Source organism: Strix aluco, chromosome 6 (genome assembly GCF_031877795.1).
Source record: "Strix aluco isolate bStrAlu1 chromosome 6, bStrAlu1.hap1, whole genome shotgun sequence".
Classification (NCBI taxonomy): Eukaryota; Metazoa; Chordata; class Aves; order Strigiformes; family Strigidae; genus Strix; species Strix aluco.
This window is the reverse complement of record NC_133936.1, coordinates 44,113,485-44,135,337: the sequence shown is the minus strand read 5'-3', so window position 1 is coordinate 44,135,337 and position 21,853 is coordinate 44,113,485. Positions and strand designations below refer to the sequence as shown.

The 21,853-nt window shown below is 48.6% G+C and overlaps 1 protein-coding gene across 4 annotated transcripts in view; it reads left to right on the top strand.

Annotated features, from left to right (window-relative positions):
• The first annotated feature begins 5,746 nt into the window (after positions 1-5,746).
• The window catches only part of ADARB1 (adenosine deaminase RNA specific B1), a 90,574-nt gene continuing 74,467 nt past the window's right edge, over positions 5,747-21,853 (top strand). Inside the window, exon 1 of one of the 4 annotated variants that reach the window (XM_074829928.1) lies at positions 5,747-5,841. The gene's annotated coding sequence lies outside the window, so the exon portion shown is untranslated. Of the gene's footprint in view, positions 5,842-7,940; positions 7,962-15,226; positions 15,337-21,853 lie in introns of those variants that run through there. The other 3 variants (XM_074829929.1, XM_074829931.1, XM_074829930.1) reach the window with 3 other exon arrangements.

The following is a 21,853-nucleotide window of genomic DNA, read 5'->3' as shown; positions in this document are numbered from 1 at the left end:
GGATCAATGGCTCCCGCAGCCTGTGAGGGCTGCAAGCCCGGATGCTGGTTGGTTTATGAGTGCATCAGCAGCACCATGGCCTGCAGACAGGGCTGGCAGCTCCCCGATGGAGCAGTGTTGGTGTGCCAGGCCAAGGGGATGTGACTGTGTTTACGGCTGGTTTGGATACATTTAACCTGAGTGCGTTTACAGCCGTCCTGGATGCGTTTAATCACTGCTTGCCAATGCGAAGGTTAATCTAAACACCTTCCACTTCACTTGGTAAAACAACCGCTGCCTGTCCCATGAACCCATTTGCTGGTGGTTTGGGAGCAGGGAGGTATTACTATGGGAAGAGAACTTAACTCTTACAAAGCCACTGGTGTTCCTCCACCTGCCTTTTGGGCCCCTGTGTAAAGGTAGAGCTCGTGCTGCCTCAGGGGGTCCCCTGCCCACAATGCCTGGCGGGGGGGTCCCGGTGAGCACTCGGGATGCTCTGCCTGGCTCAGTGTGCTTCAGCCAAGCGGGGGATGCCGCAGGAACCTGGGGTGAGCCCTGGATGCTGTTGCTGATGGTGACCAGCCTAATAGAAGTGGCAAACCAGTTCAAGCAATGCTTTTTCACATGTTTTTTCCAACCTCCCACAGTCCGTGTCTTGGGATTTCCAAGCCAGAGATGTTGTTCTTGTACCTAATAACCATTGCTAGATCTTGCTTCCAGTTTTTCCTCCTCCTAGTTCCCAATGTTAACTTTGCTTTTTAAATTTTTTTGCCATCTCCTTGATACAGCTCCCAAAAAGGTCAGCTCGGGCTGTCCCAGTGCCGAGGCCTCGCAGCCGAGCGGTAACAGCCAGCCCAGGGCTGCAGGACTGGGCTCTCCCGGTGCATCGCTCTGCGATTCCCTACACTGGATTTCATCTGCCTCTGTATTCTGGACACCCTCAGTCAGCCTTGGAAAATCTTTCTGCAGTTCTTTGCGTTCAGCCTTGTCTTTGCTTCCTTGATGTGAATATCAGCAACAAGCCGTGCCACCTGGCTGTGCTCCCCTTCTCCAGACCGTTTATGACTGAGATGAGGAATGCAGTTTCATTCTGCCATACAGATCCCTGTGGGGCTTCCCAATGAAAACTGCCTGTTGCTCGCACCCTCCATTCCCTATCTTTGTAACCAGGGATTTACCCTTGTAAAGGCAGGATGGAGAAGGCAATGGGTCTGGCAGTGCATCCACCACGTCCCTCAGGTGAGGGCAAGGACTCTAAAAGCAGGTCTGGATGAGCTGGCACACCAGGCACAAGGTGTGGCTCCAGCATGGTGGATGTGGGATGGAAACTGCATTGCAAGAGCTCTGTGCCAGGGTGGCAGGACCAGCACGCAGGGCTGCATTCAGCACCTGCCCTGAAGGCCGTCGGGATGTTGAAACATGTCTCCTTCACCTTGGACTCCACTTTCTAGGTCAGAGCTTGTGGGCAAGCCACCTGCAGAAGATGCCAGCGCGTGACGCGGATGGCACATGCAGACAGAGACATTAAAAAGCTGCAGGAAGTTTCAGCTGGTGGTCAGACATGGCAGCGAGGCAAGATTGCAAGGCAAAATTCCCTGAAATCACAGGCGACACTTCTGGGAAGAGTGGGTCATTTCTGAAATCCGTGGCTCTCGCAAGCCCACAGTCATCTCAGCTCTTGAAACCCCACATCCCACAGGGACCTCCAACGCTGCACAAGCCTCGCTGGTGATACTGGCCAGCAAGTTAGCCATGGCTGGGGAATGCTGGCGGAGCATCAGCCTGTGCAGACGCCCTGTGCTGGGCATCGCCCTGCTCCTGCTCCTGCTAATTGAGCCCCAAGACATGTCCTGGGGTGTGGGAACCACAAGGAGTGAGGCCAGCTTGCAAATCAAGCTGCCCTGGGGTGGAAAACCATTTCAGAACGTGGAAACTGTAAAGCTGGTTTTGGCTTGTGGCGTCTGAAACGCGCTGTGCTCAGTTTTAAAAGCAACAGCCTAGTATTTCCAATTTCCCAGGATTTTGATGAAAAAGCCATTGTTAAAAAGCCATTCATTTATTAAAGTAAGTTTACGGAAAACAAAGCAAGCAAAAAAAACCAAATAAAACTAAAACAAGATTTGGATGAAAATTAGGAAAAAAAAGAGCAAATGATTTGGAAAACTTTGGTGTTTCATAAGCACCAGCAACTGTGTTATAGTGGCGCAGCTCGGCAAGGCCGGCGCTGTTCAGGGAGGGAGCCCTTTTCATCCCGCAGTGGTAGGGAGCCAAGCTGATCCGTGATGGAGTCAGGCCAGCCGTCGAGTGGGAGCCTGGGGACATGCCGTGCTTCCCACCCCACCCTCGCCTCTGTGCCATTTGCCCAACGTGAGCCCTCGTGGGAGCCTCGGGGGTGACTTTCCTCTTTCCAGTGCAGGGCTGGAGCTGGCAGAGACCCCCTCCTTGTCCCTTGGACTCCAGAGGGGCCAAAGAGGACGTCCCCAGGTGCATTTCTAGCTGTCCTGGAGGGTACATCCAGATGTCCTCGGAGGGAAGAGCTGTCCCAGGGGCCAGCACCTCCCCAGTCTCTCCCAGCCCAGTGGTGGGTGATCTTCATCACCATCTGTGGTACCAGTCAAGGTAATTAATTCTCAGCCTCGTCTCCCGGCTCCAGCCCCAGTAGTGGTTTCCCCAACCCCCTGGCAGAACACAACCACTTTGGCCCGTGACACAGAGGTGGAATTGAGGAACGCGGTTTTGTTTTTGCTGGCTTCACTGGTGATCCTAACGAGAGGGGAAAAAAAAAAAAAAAAGTAGTAGCTAGTGTTAAATTCCTTGAGCTGAAAATAAAATACAATAAGGAAACGCGGACAGGCGTTCCCAGAGGCGAAGGCTTTACCAGCCAAGAGCTGCCCGCCCACAGGTGCTGCCTCTCCCAAGCAGGGCAGAGGCGGAGGATTGTCTCTGTGAGGGAGGAAGTATAAAAATAGATTGTTGTTTCCAGCACGGGCTTTCATGCTGGTCCTCTTCACCCTCCCCGTGAGCATGTGTATGGATCCTTACCCCACCAGGAACAAACGGAGAGAGGGAAGAAGCCACGTGCGAGCGGAGCAGCCGCTCGGTGCCGCACCTGGAGCCTGCGCTGGGCGTGATGCAACACGGTAATAGGGATGCCACCACCCAAGCACTCTAGAGAAAGGGGTGAGAATGCACACCGAGTTCTTAGCACGAGGTTTGAATAATACCAAGGTGGTTGATGCAGCAACACGTATCGTTTTTGTCTGATTGATTTCTACGCAAGGCTCCTGTGATGGCTGGGCACATCTCACCGTGGGATGGAGCTGGTTTCCCACAGGGGAAGCCAGATGGGAGATGCCAGGGGGTCTTCCCACCAGAGGTTCTTCCCACTGGCATGTCCGTGGGTCAAAGCCTTAGAAAATCATGTGTTTTTCTTTAAATATCCCCTTTAAATACCCTATCTTTAAATGTCCCTTCCTTTTGGATTGTAGTTACTTTTACAAACAGTTTCTTCTTCTGGTGGCCAGCAAGCTGGGTGTCTGTGGGCAGCCGCAGGAGGATGGACATCAGGAGTGGTCTTCCAGGAGGGGCCCTGTGGCCAAGGTCCCACCTTACTTCACAGCACCTTGGTTTCAGCATTGGCTGTTGCAGTTCCAGATATTCCTCTCCTCTGTGCAAAGGTCGGTGGTTCCTGGGTTCTGCTTGTGTCTTGGTGTCAACTGCAGCCGGGGGCTTTGAGCAATATCCGTGGCCAAACTTTGTGTTGTGTGGGGAAACCTGGCTCTGCTTTGGTGGGGAGGCAGGCTGGGGGAAGCACTCCAGCTGCCCTTGGTACGCCTGGTACTCTCGGTATCTTTGCTCTGCTTTGACCCATTGCAGAGAGTCGTGGGGCTGGTGCACCCCATGGCCACCTGTTCCATTGCTCCCCTGGGGGAAGATTCTGAGGATGTTTCCAGCATATATTCTGCATTTCACTGATTTTGTGCTTAACACCTTGCTCTTCTCACCAGAAATACCTGAGTGCAGAACAGCCATTACCTTTTTACCATGAAGAAGACAACTTTGTGCCTGGACATCCCAGAAGTGCCCCAAGACATGAGTTGCAGGGTTGGCTTGGGTGTTCACGGTGGAGCTGAATCTGCCAGCTTGCCATTCGCTTCTGGGCAGCTTCTGGGCACAGAGCTGATGCTTTTGCGAATGGGTCCACCTCCATCCTGAGATCTTCCATCACGTGCAGCTGGGACTGGGGGTGTCCACTGTCCCCCCTCGCCAAGTGCCAGGTCCTGCCCTTGGGCCACAACAACCCCCTGCATGGCTACAGGCTTGGGGAGGTGTGGCTGGGGCTGTCTGGAAGAGAAGGATCTGGGGGTTCTCATTGACAAGCAGCTGAACATGAGTCGGCAGTGTGCCCAGGTGGCCAAGAAAGCCAACGGCATCCTGGCTTGTATTAGAAATAGTGTGACCAGCAGAAGCAGGGAGGTGATAGTCCCCCTGGGCTCTGCACTGGTGAGGCCACACCTGGAGTGTTGTGTCCAGGTTTGGGCACCTCAATACGAGAGAGATCTCGAGGGGCTGGAGCAAGGGCAGAGGAGGGCAACGAGGCTGGGGAAGGGCCTGGAGAATAAATCCTGTGAGGAGAGATTGAAGGAGCTGGGACTGTTCGGTGTGAGGAGGAGAAGGCTGAGGGGAGACCTCATCACTCTCTGCAGCTCCCTGAAAGGACATTGTAGAGAGGTTGGTGCTGGTCTCTTCTCACAGGTAATTAGCGACAGAACAAGAGGGAACGGCTTTAAACTGCAACAGGGGAGGTTCAGACTGGACATGAGGAAAAAATATTTCCCAGAAAGAGTGGTCAGAGAGTGGAATAGGCTGCTCAGGGACGGGGTGGAGTCACCATCCCTGGGTGTGTTTAAGGGTCATTTAGATGATCTGTTGGGGGATGTGGTGTAGGGGAGAACTTTGTAGAGTCAGGCTGAGGGTTGGACTCGATGATCCCAAGGGTCTTTTCCAACCTGAATGATTCTGTGATTCTGCGACATGTGATGGATGGATACCCCATCACTCAGCTCTGGAAACCACACTCTAGGCAAACAGGCTGCAGTATATAATGTTTAACGTGGCTTTTTAGACGGAAAAATATTACCCGAGGGCAAATTAAATTAGCTGATGGCTTATTTTATAACTTTTTGTGTTCGTTTGGTAACCTCAAAGGGACATAAAGCGGGGAAAGTAGGATTTCTGCTGGACCAGTGGATGTCTGTGGTCAGCTGTGGCCGGGGATGAGATTCTGGGACGTGATGAAGTGCTCTGAAGGACAGAGGAGAGGAATAGCACTGGGCTGCGAGCCTGAAAAGCCACGAAAGGCGGCAAGAGCGAGTCCGGCGCTGCCCGCCCCGGCCCGGCCCGGCCCGGCCCTGCCCCACCTCCTGCCCCTGCCCCAGGCCCCGCCCCTGCCCGCCCCGGCCCCGCCCCCTCTGCCGCCCCGCCCCTGCCCGCTCTGCGCCGCAGCGCTCCCCGCCCCTCGCGCCGCCGCCTGGCCCCGCCCCTCCGCGTTGGTCCAATCAGCGCCGGCTCCCCCCGCAGCCGGCCCCGCCCCACCCGGGCCCCGCCAATGGGAATGAGGTCCCCGCCTCCCGGCCCCGCCCCGCGCGCGGGGCTCGCGCCGCTGGCGGGCCAGGCGCGGCCTGCACGTCGGCGGGGGCGCGCGCGGCCGGTCGCTCCGGTCGCGCGCAGGCGCGCACGGGAGCCGGCGGCGGCGGCGGTGGCGGCGGCGCAGCGGGGGCCGCCGCTCGGCTCGGCCGGGGCTGTGGATGGCGGAGCGGCGGGCGGCGGCGGGGCCCGGGCAGCGGCGCGGCGCCGGGGGAGGTGAGGTCCGGGTGCGGCGGCGGGAGCGCCCCACGGGACCTGTCCAGGTCCTGACGCGGCGGCAGGTGCCGGTGGCGGCGGACCCGGCCGCCCCGCACCTGTTGAGCGCGACGGGGTCGGGGGTGCCGGCCGCCGGCGTGGCGGGGCGCAGTGCGGCGCTGGGCCCGGCCGTGCCCGGCGGCGGGGCGGGGGCGGGTGCCGGGCGGTCTTACCCGGCCAGGGGCCGCGGCGACGGCGAAGCCATTTTGAGGGGGTGGTGGCGCGGCGGGAAGTTTGGCCCCGGTCGCCCGCCCCGGAGGAGCCACCCGGCGGGGCCGGCCGCCGAGCCCGGCGCCTTCTCCTGCCTCTCTGGGATGCGGCAGCCGCGGGGACCGGCGGGTGCCTGCTCTGCCCGGTGCTCCGCCGTCCGGCAGCCCGCTGCTGGCGGGGAAGGTGAGCGCGGTGGCCTGGCCGCCCTCCCCTGCCCTTCCCTCGGCTGCCGCCCGGCCACCCGGGGCCGGCGTGCCCCCTCCGGTGGAGCCGGGGCTGGCTGCGCCCCCCCCGGCACCCGCTGCCCGCCTTCTGCAGCGGGGAAGGCGGGCACGTCCTTGCGAGAGGAGCTCGGGCGTAAAATGCGGGTTCCCCTCGCAGTGTCTCCCTTCCCTGGCTGGGTAAGGGACCCTACGAGCCCTTGGTTTTTTTAGCGTGCCATCTGTTGCTTTGGCCCCTGGTGGGTTTGGGTTTTCTGGTTCCTCCTGCATTTGGTTGGATTTGGGAGCAAGACCGTGGTCGCAATGGCTGTTACTGTACAAAGTCTGGTTTGCTTAAAAACCGTTCATGGGCGTTTTTAGAAATTGAGGCGCGTTGGGTTCCCCCCAGAGGGTGCCTGGCTGGCCTGTGGCTGAGGGGCGGCTGCTGGCCTGATCCAGCCCTGCTTTCTGCCCCAGTCCTCACCCTGGAGCTCTCAAAACTCAGGGTAGGGGAGCGCTAGTGGCGCTTGGCTGGAGAGGAGCCTGCGAAGCCGTCGGGGCTCTGGGTTCAGCCTGGTGAAACCACAAAATAGATCGATAAGCGGTGTAGCCAACAACAGCCAGGCTGGTCCTTAGAAATATGCTTGGCCTGAGCTTTTATTTACTTCTTTGGGCAGATACATCTGCGTGGAGGAGCCTAACCTCTTTTTTTTTTTTTTTTGGCCATCTTCAGTAGGTTCTTCCAAGCAGCAACAAACCACAGTTGATCTTTTTACGTTGAGCTGTAGCAGATTTGAGTCCCGGGGCTCTGAAAGCGGTGCTGCTCCTCAAGGGTGCTCGCCACTGTTTGTTGCACGTTTATTCCTTGGGGAATCTTTTCCGTTGGTAAATTAAAACTTCCTGTTTTTTGTAGCATAAACAAAAGATTGTGGTATCTTTTTTTTTTTTTCTTTGGAGTGCACAAGCAGTGATGAGCTCGCCCCAGCTGTTGGACTCTTATGGACACGCCGCTTGCTCTGCGAGTTACCTGTCACCACCATTCGAGCGTCACACAAGTGAGGCCGTAGCGTTGTTCTCTGAGCTGTTATACTGGAGAGTGGCAGTAGGCCAACCTACGGAGCGCAGAAGATGTTTAGAATAATTAGTGATGAAACACCCTTTTAAAATAATTGTTTGGTTTTATCTAGCACTCAATTGTAGTGATATCTACCTCTAAAAATAGGCAGGCCTCCTGTGTAATGAGTCTTGTAGTATAAACAGTCATGTCTTGAATGACTGTTGTTACTTTTAGGATGTCCAAGATAGATGCTTTTGGGGGTTTTGCCAAATCCTCTGTCTGTTTAACTTTTTTTTTTTTTTTTTTTTTCCTGCAGCAAATAATGCGGTTCTTGGCCCTTACGGCGTGTAGTTGTGCAATGATCAGAGGAAAAGCTCAGTAACCCTCACTGTTCGGGGCTGGCGCAGCAGGACAGAAAGCTTCCCACCACTCCTCTGGCAGCCCAAGGTCAAACAGCCCTGTCTTTCACAAAATTCATTCTCTGTACGCTGCCACGTTCACAAAATGTGGCCAGCAGTTGGGTTTGACAGGTGACTGTGCATCACTTTTGCTTTGAGGTGCTGTCCTCAGTTAATTCAGCGCAGAGCTCCATCCGCTGGCATTTGTCTGTGCTGGTAAGTCCAGGGTTTTTGTGTGATGAAGGGAGAGCAGCTCAGGCGTGATCGTGGTCGTGCTGCTTGCACTGGTGTGCTCGCCCCACGCTCTTTGTCACAGCACTCAGCTTCACAAGGGTGGCCTCTCGGGATGCCTTCCCCGAGTTTGCTGAGGCACAGCTGCATGAATGTGCAATTCTTCCTTTCAGTAATTAAGAAGAAGGATTGTGTGATGAATTTCTCATGTTTTGCCATATGGTTTATCAGGGCGTAACAGATGAGCTGTGGTCCTAACCCCTCACGCACACATGCTTTGTAAAGTTTCTTTTCAGCAGCCAGTGTGCTGGCTGAGGCTTCTCTGGTGTGGCTTGTGTGTGAAACCACTGGCTCCTCAGCTCAAGGGAAAGCATCCCAGCTTTTTCAGCAGGAGGAGAATTTGTTTTATGGAGACTTGTTTTCTGAGAAGGTACCATAGCGACATGGTGCTTAGCGTTTGGAGCAGGAAGTGTCTCATAGCTTTGCTCACACTGCGCTCGCAGACCTCGGGCCATTTTAATATTTGCCCCTAGCTTATTCAGATTTTTCTGCTCTGATGAAAATTTAGTGCCCTTTTGTGGGCTGTATGTGGTTTGGGATTGGCAGTACAGTGCCGTAAGCCTTCAGTAGAAGGCCTCTTGCTTGCTGTGAGCACATAAGTCTTCTAGAGTACTTTCATCTTGTTTATTATAAACAAATGAGACTTTTTTTTCCTCTTTTAAAAGCCAACTGTGTTTTGACTTAAGTGAGTAAAGCCTTCTAAATGGCTGGTCTTGTTAGCTCAGACAGGTCGTCACGGTTTGGGACTGCACCCAGGTCAGGCTCTGCTCCTCCCCAGCATCTCTGCGCTCGGCATACCCCACACCGGAGCCTTCAGTTGTTCGCAGTCACCTGGTCAGAGATCCTGCGTGGGAATGAGGGGTTCCCGTCAGACAAGGTGATGGCAAACACCTGTGTGGGACACACCAGAAATACTACACACCCTCTAAGCAACTCGTCATCAGTGGTTTTGGGATGTCATCTGTGACTTGAGGAAGTTTTGGGGGTGGCAGTGGTGGGTGTGCCTCTGGTGAAGAGCATGGCTCCGGCCGCAGGGACTGAATGAGTGTTAGAGCTTCTGTGTGCCAGGATGATTTTAGGCAAGGCTGAAATGAGTGTCTCCAGGTGCTGGCAGTGAGCGTGGCTTGTCAGGGTGATGCCTCTTGCATTTGATATCGGGTCAGGGGGTGCAGGACCCTGACACATTAGGTGAGGATCTTTGCTTGAATGTCTGAGGACATGGTCTGATGACGAGAGACGCGTAGCACTTGCTGTTTCTGCAACTTCTGAAACCAGTAAGTGCTTGGCACCTTTGAAACTCAGGCAATCCAGCTGCCATGCTATGGATTTCAGTTTAAGTTTAAGTACCAAAGATTAAAACTGTGGTTTTGGACTGTATTTATCAGTAGAAGCTGTTATTTATGTACCTTGGTTTTAAAGGAGATACCTTTATAGTAGAAATGTTGTGTGACCAAAAAAAAAAAAAAAGCTTGGCAAATTGATTATGTAAGCAAATGAAGTGACATTTTAAAGCCAGTTCCTTTCCTGTTTGCATACAATGTGGCTGTTTTTTGCTCTTTCCTACCATTTAACAACAGAGTGCATTTTTTCAGTCCTTTTAGTGAATGTTTTTTGTATGGTAGGTATGAGAAATATTTGTTTTCGCAAGTTGAATCCTTGAAGGAGGTCATCAGCAGGCTCTGGAAGCTGGCAGGAGCCAGCTGTGAGTGTCAGGGTCTGTAGCTGACCAAAGCAGCAGCACATCTGTGCATTTAAAAATAATAATAAAAAAAGAAGAAGAAGAAACCTACGTAACTGATATTACTCTGGGAGCCGAGCTTGTCTTGGAGCGATGCTCCGGACAGCCGTCCTCTCAAGGATATCTGGTTGCAAAGGGAATTGGAATCTTTTTACGTCCTGTGCCTCTGGGTCAGCCACGGCGTTTGTCTGTCCCCGTGCAAAGGGAATTCGTTGCCTTCACAAAAGCTGTGCTTTGCTTTACCTTGAGCCTCCTGTGCCAGCAGGGAGTGCGGGGCTGACTCAGTGCTGGCTGCCGAGGGCTGTGACTCAGTGCTGTCCCCTCGGATGAACGGCCAGCCTGCTGCCAGCAGAGCCAGGGAATAACCTGATTACAGAGGTGTCCTCGGTGGGTGTCTGCTGGTTAGAGGGGTCTGGGAATGTCGGGCTGCTTTCGGTAATTATGTGTGTGTTGGTGGAAGTTGGTTGTTACTGAGCTTTTGTATGTGATACCAAGCATCTGTGAAAGTGCCAGGGAGCTCGGAGGCCAGAAGCTTCTTTCCTTTGTACTGATAGCATGGTGTTACAGTTTTATATCTTTGTGGGATGTGTTGGTTTTTTAATTTTATTTTAATTTATTTAATTTTAATTATTTTACTTACAAGCTTGAAGAGGAATTGTGCTTTGTTTTCCCTAGGGAGAAATCTCCTCACTGATGCTGTAGCGTTAGGTCTCTGTATTTCTGTCTCTTAAAGTGAAGATGCTCTCCATGTCTTTAAGTCAGGATTGCCTCATGAACAAATATTTCTATCGGGAACTCCTGCCACCCCTGTATGTTTCTGAGCTCAGTTTCCCATTGCATAAGCGTCACACTGTCAGTGCCCCTGAATGAAAATGGTCAACACATTGAAAAGTCCATCAAATTTGACAAGAGGGTAGAGATGTCACAGGTAAGTGCTGAGAAGTTGTGTGAGGGCAGGAATCTGCATGGAGGAAATTCTCAGGTTAGTGCTCTGCTGGAAGAAAAGTTGTTGGCTGAGTGCAAATATTATTATTAGACATTAGAGGATCTTCGTGGCAGGGAGACAGACAGGAAAGCGAGTTTTATAAGTAGTTCCAGTAGAAGCTGTTTCCTTAAAATCCTTGTTTTCCTTTGTGAAAGTGGTGAGGGGTGATCTGATGAGCAATATTGCGTTGTCATAGGTGATAGAAGAAAACAAAAGGGTTTGGGTACCGTTCCTCACCCTGACCCTTGGGGCTGAAGTTGGAGGGAGATGAGTGAAGATTTTAAATTTCACTGTAAAGGCTTTTGCAGTTGTCTGGGAAAATGTCCTTTTATAGGTGCCATGTAACCACTTGGGTCAGAATTTTTCTGCGCAGAGTGCTCTTGGCAGAGATGCCAAAGGAAGGTCTGCTCGGGGTATTGAAGAGTATTGCCTTTTTCCTGTTTGCACCAGTACAAATTTAAGATACTTATACTGATGTTCTTTTCCATTTCGGTTTCTGAGGCTTTTCCTTTGTGAGGCACACTGAAACAGGACTTTTTTTTGTTTTTATTAAATTTATTTTTTAGTTTAGAGAGATTTTAACAGAATGGAGCTCTTGGACCCGTATCTTGAGTCTCGTGGTTAAGATGCCGAGTATCCTGAGTATTCGCGTTCAAGGAAAGCATGGGAGTTTTGAATTTAAAGGAAAGTAGAAATATTCCTCATTGGGTGATGAGTTTGGCGTTGCACGTCAGGGTGTATTCTCTGATTACCTTGCTGTCTGTTGATTTTGTTACTATAATACTTTGTCACATAAACAATTTTGTGATGGGCCTTTGGTAATATTAGGCTTGAGGACTATACCGATGCCAATTTATCATTGTTCCAAACTCTACGTGCACTAGCACTCTTTAATTTCCCAACGGCTCTCACTGCTCCTTTCTGCTATTAATTTTGTCATATGAACTCTGGGAAGAGATGAACAGTTTAAAATTTGATCTAAAAGAGAACAAGCAAGTATGGAAAACATTCGTTTCTTTCATTTGTCATATGTAGCATGTGAAAATGAAGTTTTTACACAGGGATTGTGAGGCAGCCTCACCTATTTTTTCCAATTTAATCTGTTTAAGTCCTGAGATTTGCAGAGATAATCAGTACCTGCCTCTTTCATTTTGAAGGGTTTCTGCTGAAAGTGTTCAGGGTGTCTAAAATGAGGTTGATTTTTATTTAGATTGATTTACTCAGTTCCTCATCTTTATTTGCAAGTGAGTCTCTAAGTTTAAATTTTCACTACCTTTTTCCTTGCTTAAGTGTAATCTAATATTTGGGCACAGTTGCTGGGAAACTATTAGAGGGGAAAAAATTTCTCTGACTTCTTTCTCTATATGCAGATTTTATAAAACTTTGTTTACAAAGCCTATTCTGAATCAAAAAGAGTTTTTATTTTTCACCTCAAATATTGAACACAGGTACTGAGTACTTAGTAAGGAAAAAAAAAAAAGTCTTTATATGACTCCCAGTAAGAGCATAGTAAGATCTTTAATTCAAAAGGATGATCAGCCCTATGTTTTCATTAATAAAGTTTGCAAGTCCATGCAGATTAGCTGGAAAGTAAATGTGGACATCCCTAGCAGAGGACAGCTAGGGACAATATAAAAACCAAGGTACGGACTGTAAATCAGGAAATTTGTGCAGCAGAAATTACTTGGGAGAGTATTGAAGGAAAATATCTCTGCAGGCTTGCTCTGTTCTTGCAGCAGCTGTTGAGGGAAGAGTACAGCCCTCAGGATGATGGAGCCTTGGTGTGGTCCACCCTGGATGCTATGAGGAGAATAGTAAGGAAAAAATGTATATTGATCAAAACCAGACTAAGATAACATATTTTAATGCTGCTTTTATCCTTAGACTTGCCATGTTTTTCACAGCTAAAGATAGAGGATCAGTACCAGTATATTTAAGTCTCTGAAAAATGAGAAGAATGAACATAAGCCGATGGCTGAACCGTGCTTTGTTTGTGAGAAACATGTAATAAAGCTACTCCATGGGGGAGCCGGGTTTATAGCCCTCCTCCGCTGCCCAAGATTTAAAGCTTGCTCTTGACACACACAGGTAGCTCACATTGGGAGACCAAAGGAGGAGGAAACTTCTCTTTCGTCAGGTGCTTACTCACTTTTTTAATCCTGACAGCCTTTGGTCAAGTTTACACCCTGGAAAGAACTTTGTAGCACATGGGTTTAATGGGTTTTCCATGCTATGGAAATTACTGAGGGGTTTTATGTAGAGAGAGATCTCCTAATGTGATAGCTGCTTAATCTGTATGAGAAATAGCATTGTTTTCTCACTTAAATTTTGGTAGTTTTGGTAGCTGAAACTTTTAACCTGGTTGAACGTCCCCTTTTGGACACTGACTCCATGCAGCTTTGCAGCACCTTGGACCTGTTGCCTGTGGAGTCTGCACAAAGTCTGGGTGCCATTTCAAAGGGGTGGAGCTGCAGGCAACTATGAATTACGGTCCATGTTAAACCGGAGTCATCTCTTCCAGCTAGGCTAAAACATGTTCCCATTTTTTTTTTTTTTCTCCTAAAGTTTTTCAGAGCAGCCATGTGGCATGACACTTCCATTTTCTCAGCCACGTTGGCTTTGATGTCTTCTCTAGAACTGCAGCCCCTCTCTTGGTTAGAAGCACTCTTACAGCCAGCAAAGTCATCATTCAAGTGCTGAGAGCAGATGTGCTTTCCTGGGATTTAATGTGTATTATACAGCCATTCTTGTAGTTGTATTTTTACAGATGCTTTTTATCTCCTGCCGCTTACCAGCGCCAAGCGGTACTCTGCAGTTTGAAGTCGTGTGATACTGTGTTTTGATAAGAAAGTGGAGCTGGAAATTAATGCTTAACTCGAAGCAGTGATCCTGGCAGTTGTGTGTTGGGTGTGTACGCTAGCACTTTAATTTGCATTGGAAACGTGTTTTTGACAGTCTCCTGCTTGTCTCCACCTCTGTGCTTCACCTGGCACAGAGGAGCGAGGTGGGAGTGGGTGCCTGGGCTCCCTTCGGAGAATGGCAAGCCTAGAGATGAGCTGTCGGGGCACGTCTGCTACCTGTAAATTTGTGATTGGATTGTGCCTCAATCGCTAATGAGCGTTCAGCCTTTGATTAATTGGAAGCTAAATTGGGACCCTTTGCTGAGTTCGCAGCTCTTAAGAACGTGAGACAGGGAAGTGCAGCTGACTGCAGCGAAAGCATGGCGGTCCGCTTGGGACCGTGTGTGCCTGTGCTTTTGACAAAGTACAGACGAAGGGACAAGGTCGCCCAGACTAAAGAGCTTTCAAGAAAGTGCATAAAATCTGCTCTTAACTCTGTAACTGACTTGCTCAGACCAGTGGGGGCTTGAGCCCAGTAGTCTCCCCTCTATTTCCTGAGGACTATCAGGTCCTTCTATAATAGTAAAGTCTGCAAAGTCTGATTTTATTTTTTTTTCCCCTGTGTCTTTGAACCTCTTTGCAAAAATCTGTGAAGTTATGTTAAACCCAGCTCTGCTGTTTTCCATGATGATAATGAGTTGGAAATGCTTCCTGTCTGTGCAAAGGGCGCATTAGTCTCAAAGCCTTTGGGTAGTTTATCCCCGTTGATGCTTTTATATCAAAGTTGATTTCCATAGACCTCAGCACTGATGAATGCGGATAATGAGGGATAGCAAGTACTACTGTAGCTGTGTCTGTTTTTTTTCCTGGTGCAGCCTAGTTTCTCTTATCGCCCGAAAGCTATTCTTAGTAAGGGGTTGGGTTTTTTTTTTTTGAATTAAGTGAGTGAATAATCAGTATTTCATTCACTGTCCTTACATATGCTTAAATATAGTATTAACGTAATCTTCTTACATGCTTTTCCTCCTGCTGCTCCTGAGTTCATAAAGGAACCAGGTTCGCTATTAATAAGATCTATGAATGAACTTGCCTGGAAGTAAAATAGTTCTTTCAAGCTTTGGCTCATATTTATTGCCAAGATGATAATTTATTTATATTTTTGGGAGATAGCATCATTCTTCATGCATATAACTTCTTGTACTGTGTCATCCCAGCTTGTTTTCTTTGGTGCTGTCGAGATTAATTTTTCTGTGTACAAATTCCTAGATACAGTCAGCGAAATGTTTTTTTTTTTTCCTGCTTTGCAAGTAAAATGACTGCCTGGTGGCAAACTTTCTATTTTCTCTTACAGGAGGGTTGATTGACTTGAGAAGACCAAGTTGGTGATTGACATCTGTCAGTCTCCTCGTGCAGGAGCTTCTCACGCCTCCCCTGGGGTCCGAAGCCCCGCTGAGCCGGGGGGGGGGCGGTGGGAGGCCTCGTCCCGCAGATCCACGGGCATGGGTGGTTTCGGGGTGTCCCCCCCCCCCGCCTGCCGGGAGGGTGGGAGGGCGGCGGGAGCTCTCCGTGGGGCCGAGCGGGGGCTGCCCCGTCCCCCCCCGCTGAGGAGTCGCATCGCCTGACAGAGGCTTCAGCCCTCCCCGCCGATTTCGGTGTATCCCAGCGTGGGAGCTGTCGCCTGGGAGCAGATCTGGGGTCTTGCTTTGGACGTGGGCTGCTCACCCCACTTTGCCAAAGGTACAAAGTTTGTGTGGTTGCTTTTTTCAGCGGATCTGCTCCTCGCTCTGCTGACAGCTTCAGCACACTAGAAATATAAACTTTGAACGTTAGGCCGTGGTCATGTTTCCTGGGGACGGACTAAATATAATTTAGCTTAAATAAATATAGCTAGTGTTCCTACAACTCCATACATTTTTCTCAGCCCCCCACGTCTCCCATCATTGCATTTCAGATCATGATGACTAGCTTTTTTGTGGCCCAGATAATACCTGGTGCTATTAGACAGGATTCTCAACTCCACTGTTCATTTTCCATTTCCTTTGGCCTCCTCGTGCATTTTTTTCTTAGGCAAAATTGCCTGCTTTTCACATAGGGTTCAGTCTGGTGTAACAGTCAGCAGGTGAGATCTCAGTCAGAACTGAACCACAATACTTCTGAGGCCGGTTTTGCCAGCGCTGTTGGGAACATGTGCAGCTTCTCTCAACATCAGGGGTGCCCTTGCTGGCTCTTTCAGCATAAGCCTGCTTCAAATTCACAGTTGTCCTTTGTTCTCCTTTTGATCCATTCTTTCCTCAGTAACTCGTTCAAGAGGTTTGCTTTAAAAGAAAGTTGGCTTTCCAGTCTTAAGCAAGCTTCCCTGATAGCTGTGAGAACATTTTCTAAATAGCTGCCCTTGATTGCTTTAAGTGAATGTGGAAGAGACTAGAAATACAACATTTGACTCTTGCAATAAAAGCTCTGTTGAGGAATATGGCTATTGACTGTTATTCTCTTGCCAGAGCATCACCTGATCTATACGAGTGCTTGGACAAAACAGGCTGCTTTGAATCCTAAAGAAAAAAAAAGCCAATATTTTGAAGGTCATAGCTTTTATAGTGCAGTGGTAGAAAGCAGGGAAAAGAATTGTTCTCCTGGTAGCTTTCAGTGTAACATAGCTCCTCAGCACTAGCTAATGTTTTGACTTTGGTATTCGTGCTGCTCCCTGGCTTGCATACCTTTCTTGCCTTCTTCTAGTGGTTTCTTGCCTAGGTTTGGTACGTTGCTATAGTCCAAATGGGCCATAAGTTGTAAAACAAGCATATTAATCAGGACAGGATAGTCCCTTTGCCTGGAAAGAGGTAGGAAGCACTAATGCTGTCCATTTAGCTGCAGGTTTTGCTCTGATTAGGAGACCCAGAAGAGCGACTAGACAGCGGGCTGTCCTGACAGAATGTGAGTGAATTGTTTAAAATGGAATACTGCACTGCCACTGTAAAGTATTTGCTGCTTCTTGCTGTTGAGCCATAATCATCATCTTGTGTAAGTCTTAACTATACCCATAACCAGCTCTGTGCCTGCAGGACATTGGGGAAGGTTGATGATGGTGGCTCTGAGCCCTGTATAGGTCCCTCTGATATGGAGGTATGGTGGTTGTCCTGTGAAACGTGGGAACAGCACAGCCCTCTGAGTGGTCTGAAAACAGCAGCCCCCAGATGTGCAGAAGCCCGGGAAAGTGAGCCTAAGTGTGTATTTTTGCATCCACTGGTACTTAAAATGCGTGCAAACTCCTCTTGCTCCCGGACTTCAGGTGTGCATTGTTCTGGCAGCATTGGTAGTGAATACTGCTTTAATGTGTGTGCAGTGGGATAGTTTTGAATCTTTTGGATATGTGTTAGGAGGCTGCTGGCATTCTTACTGGAGGTTTTCACCTCACAAAGCTAAAGCCTTAGTTCCTTGTATAGTGCATGTTCACATTGCTTAGGTTATCCTTCAGAGAACAGCTAACTCCCTGCATTTCTGAATCAATAGCTGCTTCTTTACTTCGTGCAGAAAATGCATGCAGTAAATGTATATATATGAAATACATGCATAGATATATTTTTTTATGCTCAGTACTTTGTCCAGAATAAAAAATTCAGATTAAAAATAATTTAGATACCGTAAAAGGTTACTAAAGTAGGTGCATAATCTAAATTCCACTCGATAACATGTTTTTTTCACATATGAACTGATGTGCTCCTTGCTTTGGTGGCTGAGATCACTTAGGTACTCTTGATTGCACTAAATGGCTCTTTCACTCTGTAGTTGTGTTGTAGTGAACCTGAAGCAATTTTTATGTCTTGAGTTATTTGCTCCCCTGTGTCAATGTGCCAGGGGAATGGGGAATTTCCACCCTATTGCAGGAGCAGATGCAGCATAGTCTGTACAGAAGCAGTGCTTGTCCGTCTGTTAATCTTTTGCTGTTTTTTTTAGTTCTTGGGGAGCTATGATGGGGTGGTCTTCAGACCTTATGTTTGTGTTGGTGTACATGTGGGAAGTGGCAGAGATGTAGGGGGGATGTGGTGGCAGTACAGGTATGTATGTGCCCCCTGAGGTGGGGAGGATGGCAGTAGCATCCTGTACTGCAGCAGGCAGCTTGGATGGCACCGCAGTGCTGAACTGGAACCGCAATGAAGCGGGGGAAGAAAGAGATGTTCTCTCTGGTTTCCAGCAAAATCACAGGGAGATGCCCCTTGTGCTGCAGGTGAAGGCTGGCTTCCCTCAGCTTTTCCGTCCTTCCTTCCGTGGGGGCTTGGGGCTGGCCAGCCGCTGGGTGCCGCTCAGCTGCTGCCCTCCCACTGCACACATGGGATGCTGGCAGCTCTCTCCTCCTGGGGCCACCTGGAAATGCTTTCTGAAAGGCTGTAGAAAAATGAAGGTGTTTCTGGCTAATGCAGTGTAGTCCTTGGTCTGCCGTCATCTGCAGCATGTATATCAATTCTGTCTGAAAAGCAGAATTATTTTGTGTCTTGATACAAAAACCCTCCAGGTTTTCCTTCCAGGACAGATAATTGCTTCCCTTTTTCCTGCCCTCCCCCCCCCCATATTTGGCACAGTCATACTCTAATTTCCTCTCTTAGACTGAGCAGCTCTTGGGAGACTTCCCTCAAACTCCCTGTGCCATGTATCACCCTGTAGTCCTTCTCTATTTGCCTTCTGCTTTGGAATGATACTGATTTGCAAGAGATGGCGAGGATGGGCAGGCTCCTGTATGCAATTTTGCTGTGCCTCATGCAATGATAAATTCCTGATATAAATAATTCTCCTGTATTGGTAAATTTTCCCCAACAAAATGTCTGTTCTGGCAGAACCCCGTCCTCTCTCTTTTTTAAGCCCTCCCATTCTGAAAGTCGCTGTCATCACTGCAGAACTAGTTAATTATTATGGCGTTCTATCAAATACCATCCTGATTTATTTTTATTGATACGAGTGGTATTAATTCCAACTCTGTCACTTGCCCATCTGACTGATGATGGCGACTGTTCGGAAAGATGTGGGATTTCTTGAGAGGGGGACATTGACAGAAGTAATTTGAAAATCTAGGTGAGGTCAGTACACCTGCTTCTAACCAATGCTTCACTGATGCACTCGAGATCTCTAGTAAACGATAACACACAGTTGGACTGTTGGAGTCCCATGGGGTATGTGGTCCTCTCTGAAGCTTCTCCTTCTTGTTGCTCAGCAAGGCTTTCTTTTTAGCCAGTCTTATTTAACAGTTGGCTCAACTAATCTATAGAGGAATTAATTCCCATTCAAAGTGGTCTTTTTCTTCTAAAAATCATTTTTGCATCTTCTATCATCAATATTTCCCAGCTTCCTCAGTTATCACAGTTACAAGGCTGCATTGTTTATGAATCAGCAAAACACTTTTGTGGGTTCAAAATGAAATCCCATCCCAGCGAACGGCAGTAGCAGAAATACAGACTTTACGCTAGCTAGGGAATACAGATATTGACAGCAGCACAGATGAAAGTAAGCATGGAAGTACCGAAGTCAAGGAACCGATGTGGAAACAACAAAGAAACCCCACTAGGATGTTGTAATTATGCTAATCTGAAGCTCAATATGTATAACTGAAATACTATTTTTCTCACTCATTATTAAGACTTAGATTTGATTAACTCATGGGGGTAAAAAACCACGTGGCTTATATTTTTGTCCCTTTTTTTAGGACTGAAATTTCTTCACCTTTCTTTTTTAACATGAATAGTAAGTAGTACCTGTTACTACCGTATATAGTTTTGTGAGTGACCACCATTTAAGTAACTCTTAACCTCTTGCTTTCAAGGAAAACTAATTTATTTGGAAAGGACTCTTGTCTGTAAATACACATAGGGTGGACCTACCCCCCCAAAAAAAAGTAAGAGGATGGCATTTGGCATAAGAATCAAGAGATTAGCTACCTGGGAACCAGTTTATCATGGAAAATGAGATTTGCTGTGACCTGTGGTAGTTAGAGAAAATACCACTTCTCTGACTTGTTACTCAAGGGGAGAGTCAGCCCCAAAGTTCCCGTGAGGTTATAAGAGACTTGTACTTTGGAGAGACAAATCACCCAGCTTTCGTGGAGAAATGCTTACCTTCATGCCCTGCCGTTTAATCATTTTGATTTGGGGGATCATCTGGATCCTATATTCAGATTTTTTTGCTGAATGCTGTAGACACAAAATCTGATAGCTGTAAACTTCAACTCCAGCATGTGCTGAGCTCTGCGTTCAATCTTAAACACTGTATTTTAGGTTTCTCTCTGTTTTTGTTGGATTGACCTGAATATTGGTAGTTTGAATTATAAGCCAGCCTTTGCTCTGCTGGGAGGAGAAAAGCACAGCCTGATGGTTAAGGGCACTGCATTGCCACATCTGCCAGCTTGGTGAGTGCTCACTGAGTGCCAGCCTGGCTGTGGCTGCACCGAGAGCTGCAGCACCTCGAGACCTGGCGAAGCTCCTGGTGCGTAGCTGTAGCAGGCGTTGCAGCTGGGTAAAGCTGAGCCACTTGGGATACTCCTGTAAGAAAGCACAAGCAGTATGGGAATCCCCGTGCTCTGGGAAGCCACGCAGCACCAGACGTCAGCTCAACAGCCCACAAACACGGGGCAAGGTGGGGTTTTGGGTGTAAGTTGGGAGAAGCATTTTGTATTTCATATGGACCAGTGAAGTGAATTATTTCAGCTTGCTGCATTTTGAACATCTGTGTTTCTATTTAAGATTATAGTCCTTTAACCAAATTTTTTCAGCCCTAGTATTTAATTTTTTTTTTAATGGAACACAGAAAAGTGAAGAAAAAATTTGCTCTGTATCTGAAACTTTCATCACTGAATGATTAATTCTCCCCCTCTTAAATATACGTAGTTTCAGATTGTCTTGCTAGGAGATTCTTTGGGCCACTTTGTATAATTTAGTTAGTAAATAAAGCAGGCATAAGTATTTCTGCTCTCATTAGCCTCATTTCCTTTGGCTATCAGGAACAACTTTTAATACTCAGCAAGAGATACTATATTATCTGAAAAGGTACTTATCAAATTTTATCTGAACTCAAAAAGACTAATGAAAATGAGTATATGAGTTACCTACTGACAACTCAGCCTATGGGGGTAATGCATCAAAATTGTCTTCTGTAGTCTTGAGTCACTGTCTTGATACACTCACAAGTTTTTGTCCTGTTGCCCTCAGCTGTGGTTTCTGCTCAAGAATCACAACATGCAAGACGCTTCAGACCTTTTTCTGTATGCAAGTAATCCAAGCCAAGGGTCTGTTCTGGACATGCCATCCTGGCCTGTGCCTGAGTCATGCCAGCATCCTCCCTCTCTCTTGCTCTCCTCCTGCCTTATCCAAACTCTACTGGGTGTTTCCCTTGCTGGTTTTGTCAAACTCAGGGATGTATTACAGTTTCTTGAGTAAGAAGGTGGTAAGTACCGTTTCTGCACAACGTGGCTGTAAATGTCTAATGTTCTGTGATGGCAAACACTCTGCCCACACACCAGAGTGGTGATGGAAGTCAGATTTTACACCATAAGTGTGGTTGGTGTTTTATTTTTTTTTTAACATACAGATATTTAATGTTGAATAACACAAGGAACTACTCTGGAAGGGACAGTTTGAGTCAGTCTTGTGTTAGAGAGATCCCTGAGAGCCAGCTGCCACTGCCAGGTCCCAAGGAAGGCTTCCAGAACCTCAGAAGACTGACTGGGAGTCGAGCCCTCTCAAAAGTTAGCTTGAAGTTCCTAAAATCTGCTTGTATTTGTAGTGAGGGAAAAGCAGAAATGTGATTTTAGAAGTGAAAGGTAACACTTTCATATTCTTAGAAGTCCAGCAGCTGGTTCTTTCAGAAACATCGCAGTGATGAGACACACACACAAAAATCCTGGAAGCTGCCACCATGGAACTGCAGACTGTTGGCAAGACTGGAGTTACAAAGATGGGGTGCTTCAAGTTTGGCTTGCCAAGGCTGCTGCCCTGCGCTCTCCCTGCGTGCTGCGATGGCCTGAGAGCAGACCTCTGCAGGGAAGAAAACCCAATTTAAGATGCAGGTGTTGTGTTTTGGCTGCCTGCTGCATTGAGGGAGTGCATCTGATCCCCCTTTCCTCACCTTGTGCAGCAAGGCGAGGGCTGCCGAGGGCCTGCAGGAAGGTCAGAGTCCTTGCTTGTGAGCCAGCCCCAAGGCTGGGCTGTGAAAACAGCTGCAGCCAGACTGGGATGGCAGGGAAGAGCAGGGTGTGGTGGCATGTGAGCGATCCCAT